The sequence below is a fragment of the Apteryx mantelli genome, chromosome 23 (genome assembly GCF_036417845.1).
Source record: "Apteryx mantelli isolate bAptMan1 chromosome 23, bAptMan1.hap1, whole genome shotgun sequence".
Classification (NCBI taxonomy): Eukaryota; Metazoa; Chordata; class Aves; order Apterygiformes; family Apterygidae; genus Apteryx; species Apteryx mantelli.
The window spans coordinates 6,900,933-6,908,426 of NC_090000.1; positions in this window are offsets into that span (position 1 = coordinate 6,900,933).

Sequence of the window (7,494 nt, forward strand, 5' to 3'; positions counted from 1 at the left end):
CTCCTGGTAATTAAGGAACAGAGACAGAAGATGCCTTTTGACCCCACATTGCTTCAAGAACAGCTACTGATACACGGCATCGTTTAGCTGACTTCTGGCTCCGACTCTCTGTTTTCCCTAGAACCCACTTTAAAACAAATCCCATCTCAGCCAGGCCTAATCCATAGCCCACCCTAGTCTGGAAACACCAGTGTGAGCTGGCTTGTGGTCTGGAGCCAGGGTTGCCTCCTTCTCCACCTTCCTCTCACTTCCTCTCAAGTGCCTCAGGAAAGCAATGACAAGTTTGTTGTTGGGTGGTTTTTTTTTTCATCATCTTTCCAATGCCAAGTTTGCAAAGTTTGAAACAAAAAGAAGAGCAAAAACCTCACGTATCTCCTGGATGTTCCAGTTCACAAAAGAAATAGTTTAAAATAGACCATCAGAGAGCTCCAAGCCAAAGATAGAGTGGAAAGGTTTTAGCCAGGGAAAAGCTGGCTTTGCTAGCAGTTCACTTGTCTTCAGTTGAAAGGTTGGCAGATCCGAGGCCTGGGCTCTCACCCAAAAGTTCAGGCTGTGCTCTCCCAACTCCCCACCACATGAGCAGGAAGGAGGATCCTCTCCAGGGACTGAAGATGAGTCAAAGCAAGTTGTTAGGCGGCTTTCCAGGAAAGAAAGGCTTGGAGAAAATCTGGCTGTGTCTAGATAGGGTCATTGAGGGAGAGATACTCGAGAAACCTGAGCACGTGGAGGTCTTTGTAACCTAAACCCAGCTCCATCCTCGGTCCAGGGAGACGCTGAATTTAACTAGATTTATTCTGGCCCAGATAATGGTGACTCAGGAGGGGCAGGATGTTTTACCATGGGTTTCCCATGCAGCCCTTTCAGTTCTTCTACGAAACAGGGATGACGGCAGCACTTCACCTGCAATAGGAGAGGAGAGGATCTATGCTTTAAACATCTTCAGGCGCACTAGCATTGCACACCACGAGCTTTGCTGATGGGGCAAGGCTGCAGGTAGGTATAGAGATGGGTTTGGAGAGCAATTCAGTGCACACAGACCAAAAGGGGGGAGGTAGGTGTGAGTGTTACAGGCCTGGCGTCAGTCTCTTTCCCCTCATTAAAACCATGAGCTGGGTGGGAGCTGGCAGAACGTCACTGTTTAAGTGAGAGTGGATGGGTGATCAGGACTGGGTCCTCCATCTGATTTGCTCTCACAAACATAGCCTTTTAGGAAGGTACATTTATCCGCCTTTATAACCGCCGTGCGCAGCCTCTCGGCCTCATTGAGACATTCTATGTGTTGCATCCATTTCTTCCGATGCCAGCGGTGAGATTTTCCTACCTCTCTTCTCCTTCACCCTCAATCTCCTGTTTTCATCCATAGTTCTTTGGAGGAGACAGTCCCTTACAGCACATATGTGCGGAGCCTTTAACACAAAGACAAATCCACACAACAAAAATCAAAGCAACCCACTCCCACCTCTGCCTAGCAGACACACCGTGGCAAACGGCTGTGATTCACTGTTTGCCACGAGCTCAGCAAATACCTGCTCTGCCCTGTGCAGAGCCTGATGCTGGAGCAGGATCACCTATTCCCTGTCTCCTTGCACCAGCTCCTGCCATGTTCCCGGAGCAGGGAGACTCATTCCTACCAGCTTCTCATGCGGGCCAGGCACATACATGTCACCTCTGGCATCTGGCGGGGGCTGGATGTGGAAATATTGAGGTATGTTAAAAAGATCAGCGGGCTTGTTTCTGCCTGATTTCCAGCCAGTATTGCAGGTCCAGGGGTTGTTGATGGTTCATTTATCAGATAAGCATCCAAACTTCCCCTCTGCATTCCCACCCCCTGGGATTCTAGGCTCACTCCTGTTTAAAGGAAGATAGATGCTTTCACTGACCGTGGAAGAAGCAAATTTTTCCAGGATGCTATAAAATAGTAAGGGGAAATTTAGAGGAGATAGAAGATGGTGCAGTTCAGAGGTTTTGTAACTGTATTTGACTTTGAACTCCAAAGAATTTGCCAGCAGAGCTGGAACCCACTCCTGGGCAAACCGAAGCCGTATTGCTAATGGACTCGGCTTTCTCAGTCAGGAGTTTTCTCGCTCCTTAGATGTAGTCCCTCAAAGACATTCCCACGTGGCCCCCAAAAACCAGTATCCCACATTTATTATCATTCATACACACACCTGATGGGCTCCACAGCCCAGCCTGAGGATTTATGACCCAGGACTACGCAGCCCTATGTGGTACACACCTGCCTGAGATGGGGTCAATTCTCGATTCACTAGTCATATGCAAGGTTGCCTCTTGCAGATGTACATGCAGAGTGATGCTTGTGCTATAAATACATAAACCATATATGCATAAACACACCACGCTCACAAAATTGCCAAGCTACAGCTCTGGGTAAGCCTGAAGGGTTGTCTAAATTTTGCACATCTGGAATTAGGCTGGGATGATGGTGATGCACAATCCAGCTGTTGAGGATGGTCATCACTCAGGCAAACGATTATGAAGTTTGTTCATTTTCATCAGCCCATAAACCATGCAGCAGTGGAATAGGGAGGAGAAGGACTTCACTGGCTTTTTTTTTCTGGAGAAGAGTCTTCTCATTATAACTTGCCATATTTATTTAGCACTGAGGCTAGGCTTCTTCTGTGTGGTCAAAGCATGGGAGAAGAATGAATACGTTTCTCCATTTTTAAGCTGGGGAATGGAAATGTGATTTTGAGCGGCTGTGATTGCCACATGGAGCGGGGAATGAAGACAAGGTCTCCTCTGGGACCTTCGCCACCTTTCCTCTCTGCTGTACATCGGTTATTCCGCTCTCTTGTTCGTTACTGCCCTGTTCCCACTCGCACAGTCAGCCGTGATGGGCTGGTTCATAGCAGGAGCAGCCCTGGGGCAGGCTTGGAGGTCACTGCAGCTGCTGGACTCTTTCACCCATCACCTATAAGGACTACGGCACTCCAGAAGGCTGTGAAATTTTGGGGGGATTTTAATCCCAGGTCAGACGGACACCTGTCAAAAAACAGCTTTGCAAAACCAGGGGAAGGACCAGGACTCTTCTTGCAGATGCCCCGGTCTCTGGGCACTTTGCAAGCCAGGACGCGGGGCCCCCACCAGCTCTGCAAGGAGCGCCGGGCCCGGGCTGAGGCTGGAGTGCTGCAGATATGATTTAGCCCTCGGTTTTGGAAAGCCATAAACCTGTGTCCCGTACAGCACACCCAGCCGCACCTGCATGCAGCAGACGCTGCAGAAACACGCTGCAGCAAGGCTGCCCTCTGGTGACACCTCTTTTTTTTTCCCCCCCTCTGGAAAGCAATGCAACTGCGCGCGAGAAATAAAAATGCAACTGTTCACGAAAAATAAAAGCAGACAATACAGAAGTAGGTGCTGTAAGCTGGCTTAGAAATCTGAAGCTGAATCCTTTCCCAGGTATCAGCTGCATCACAGCCATGGCCCTTTTCTCCCCCTGTCCACGGCTTACGCTGTGCCTAGAGCACCGCAAGCTTCAGGAGGTGTTACCAGCCGATAGACCGAGGCCCTGCCTGGCAGGCCTTATGTTAGTCATCTGGATACTTAACTCCGGCCTTTGCACACTGAGATGCCGGGTAGAAATCGTGGTTCTCGCCGGTGTAGCTCTCACAGCCGCTGAACGCAACAACCCCTCTCGCACCATCGGTGCACGGTCCCCGGGGAAGGGCTGCTGCAGAGGGGGAGTCAGATACCCCACTCAGGGGAAGGGAAAACAGCTTTTTACACTGTCTTGCAGGTTTTGAGGTATTAAATGCTAACTGAGCAACACTTGTAAGTCACGGGAGCCCTCTTGTGGCTGAGTTCACGCCGCTGGGTGTTCAATAGCGCCGTTACGAGTTTACATGAGGACAACGTATTTTGCCGCTCGGTTCACTCACCCGTCTGCTAAGGCACCCCTGAGCCCCACACCACATCAAGTCCAAAGCTTTTTCTCATGCAAATTTGCGGCAAGCTGAACACCCCCATCAAGCTGCAAGCATCTACCTGAATCTGAATTTCCAGCCTTTGCAGCTAAGACATTTTCACTGAACATCCTAGGGGATGATTTGGCAGGCCGCAAGCCCAGTGCCCTGATGTAAAGTCCAGATGTTTTTCCGAGAGACATTTGTTGCTGCCTGCTGGGTTTAGTTTAAAAGGAAAACTAATCAAATTGCTTATTTCAACCACAAAAATAAATATATGTTGTGCCAACTTCTGCTCTATGCTTCCATGATTTGGCCTCACTGAAGCGGAGGGATTATATATTACTTCCTTGGGGTTTACACCAGCAGGGACAAGCACAGAGCCTGGCTCCTCCTGCGCCAGGCAAGGAGGGGGTTTTGCTCGTGAATTTTGCTGCTAATGGTGGTTATGAATGAAGGGACAACTTGGACCGCAGCAACTTCTGATAACTTGAGCGAAGTGCCCGGATGCAGGATTTGCACCGGGCATGCTGTTCACGCTGTAGGCGCAGAGAGCTGTTGCCAGCTCGTTCATGGAAACCTCCAGGACGACCCGGCAGAGTTTTGCAGCGGGAGTAGGAAATCGGTCCCTGGAGGCATCCGCGGTGCTTGGTTTTGAACTCATGAACATTTCCACCTCCCCTTGCCAGAGCAATACTTGCTCTGCAGGAGCAAACCCACAGGGACCCACTTATTGATACGCATGGCTCAGCGTAAGGCAGCACTGACATCTAGTGGCAATTTTTTAAAAAGTGGCTGGGTTTGTAGCTGGTTTGTTCATCTCTCAAACATTTCCCTCAAATGTTTGCCCTAGGCAGGAGAAGGACCGAGAGCAAAGCGAGCAGGATAGTGCCAGGATAAACCACCAGCCTGGGCCAGCGCTGTGGGTGGGGAGCGGGCCCATCTCCAAAGCGAGCAGGGCGCACCAAAGCATCCCAGAGACACCCAAAATCGGGTGATCTCACGGGAACAGCAAATGCAATGTGCATCTCATCCTGGCAGCCAAACCTCCCCGGGGAGACGGGTGCCTGCACATGGGGCTCAGTCTCCCAGGAGGGATGGGGAAGAGGGCTGGCTGCCGCGTGGCTTTGCAGGAAGGAAGAGGGGAAGAAGTTTGCAAACTGGTTGATCAAAGGCTCTTTAAATCACAGTGACTGCCGAGTTAATGGCTTTCACATGCTCAGACAGCCCCGCAGGAGCGAGCGTGGCAGCCCTGCGCAGCAGTCAAGGTGAGTTTTGGCATTGGCGTGAAAGACCCTGGTGTCCTGCACCACGGTCCTCTAAGGAGTCAAGAAGAAAATACCCAGAAAAGTCTCCGAGTGTCTTGTCCTCGGCTGCTTTGCCTGGGAAGAGCTGGTGCTGGTGCGGAACGGGGGGCCAGGTGTGGTTTTGCTGTCTCCAAGCGTGCCTCTGAGCTCGTTCGCAATGAGCCCGGCGAGGCTTGTATCAGCTGCGAGAAATTCCAGCTACCGTTTGCAGAAAGTGCCGCTAATGAAAACCAGCGCTGCCTCGGAGCTAAGACGCAGGCACGTCCTCTGAGATCAAAGATGCAGCTATGAAAACGGATAGCCGGGAACAAATTGCATCCTGTTTGGGAGACGCACTCCGCGGCCCACGCAGCGTTACCTGCCCCAGTTCAGCGCAGGGGCAGCGCGTGTGCGTGCCTGCCCTCCCGCGCTCTGCAGCGAGCACAGCCCTGGCCGAGCACATTGGCGGGGTTTGGGACAGAGAAGAGGGGGCAGAGCCGGGGCTCAGGGCTGCTTTCAGGTCCCAGCCCTGCTCTCTGGTCTCCCTTTGATTTTCGACCTGGCAGAGTGAAGCCCCGCTCTGTCCCGCCTGGAGCCGGCTGCAGGCGGGTGGCGGAGGAGAGCAGCCAAGGCAGCATTTGCTGTGGGAGCACATTTGATACACAGCCCTGGAGAGGTGTCCCAGAAGGAACTACACCGCGCCTGGGGGAAGTTCCCCCCCCCCCCCCCCAAAAAAAAACGCACTTTAAAAAGACAAGCAGTAATTAGAGCCTTGACCCCCGGGTAACATGCTGCTATTTCCAGTCGCTGCTGTGTGTTTACTATATAGGTAGGGATGTGGCTTTTAAGTAGAGATAATAATAGAGAGGCAGATGTAAATACATCTCCACGTAAAGGGAGAGCAGTCTTTAACCCTCTGCCTTGCTGCTCGATCTTGGCTGGGACTCTGATTTCCCAGGTCCCGGAAAGCAGGTATCTCGATGCTAAATGCTGCTTTATTCTTTCGAGCCTATGTGCTATTCCCTGCAAAAGGTTTAGAAAAAGAGGACACAAAGCAGGATAGGACCCACCGCTGCTGGACTGCAGCAAGAACATCCTGGGATACTTCAGTACTGCACAAAGGGGGATCCAGAGACCAGGAATCTCATGAGCTAACAGGCAAGGAGGGCTCAGGAGGAAAGACACACATGGACGGGGCAGTTTCCCTTGCTCCGTTTCAGCAGTTGTTCCCTGGTGCTAAGCAGGTTCCCAGCCGGGGACAGGGAGTTTCTGCCTGCCCCCCCCGTGTCTGCTGCTTTGATGAAGTTGCACCACACGCTGCCCCCAAAAAGGCACGGGAAAAGCTGGCGGGATTGTTTTATTTGCATAGATATTTTCCAGAAGTCTGATTTAGCTAGTGAAGCCCACTGCCTTATTTCAGCATCAGGAAAGCCCATGTGGACCCAGCTGTTCATGGAAACCTCCTTGTATCTGTCACTGTCGGAGTTTTCCCCGGGGCACAACGCGCTCTGTCCCGGCTCGCAAAGGACATGGGAACTGCCGAGTAAAATGTCCCGGGGCACCTCCCGCCTCGCACGCTGAAATGAGATGCTCTCCAGATGGCAAAGGCCTGATGGCTGCGGGCACTGTCCCCGGGAGCGGTGAAGTGACCCCAGACAAAATAAGGACGAGTCAGCCCCCCCCCCCGGGGGCATTTCCTCGGGTGCCGGGGGGAAAGCGGGCGGAAGCGGGAGAATCCCAGCCCCTCGGGCTCTGCTCCTGGCCTCGGCCCAGCCGCTGCGGCAGGATCGGGCCCCGGCGCGGGGCGGGAGCAGCCCGGGCTGAAGGGGTTAATGCTGGGAGAGTAACAGGCTGGAGTTGACACTTGGAGGCAGGCGGGGCTCCCGGCTCCTGATTGGCCTCAAAGCCCATCCAAAAGTGTTTTTTTTTTTCTTCTTCTTCTCTCTCTCTCCTTTTTTTTTCTTTTTTTTTTTCTCTCTCTCTCTCTTTCACTTCTCCTCCTCCCCCAGCCTCTGGCTGGCAGGGGAGGGGAGTGGGGACCAGTGAGAGATCAAAAATAAACCTCTTATGTCAAAGCCGGGGGAGAAAGTATAAATACTGAGGGCTCCGCAGCCGGCGCCGGCTCCTCCAGGGCTCGGGGGCCGCCGCTCCGTGCGCAGCGCCCCGGCCGGGGCCGAGGAGGAGGAGGCGGAGGCCGAGGGCAGGCAGGCAGGCAGGCAGGCAGGCAGGAGGCGGGGGCCGGCGGCGCGATGCCGCTGCCGCTGCCGCTGCCGGGGCGGCGGGCG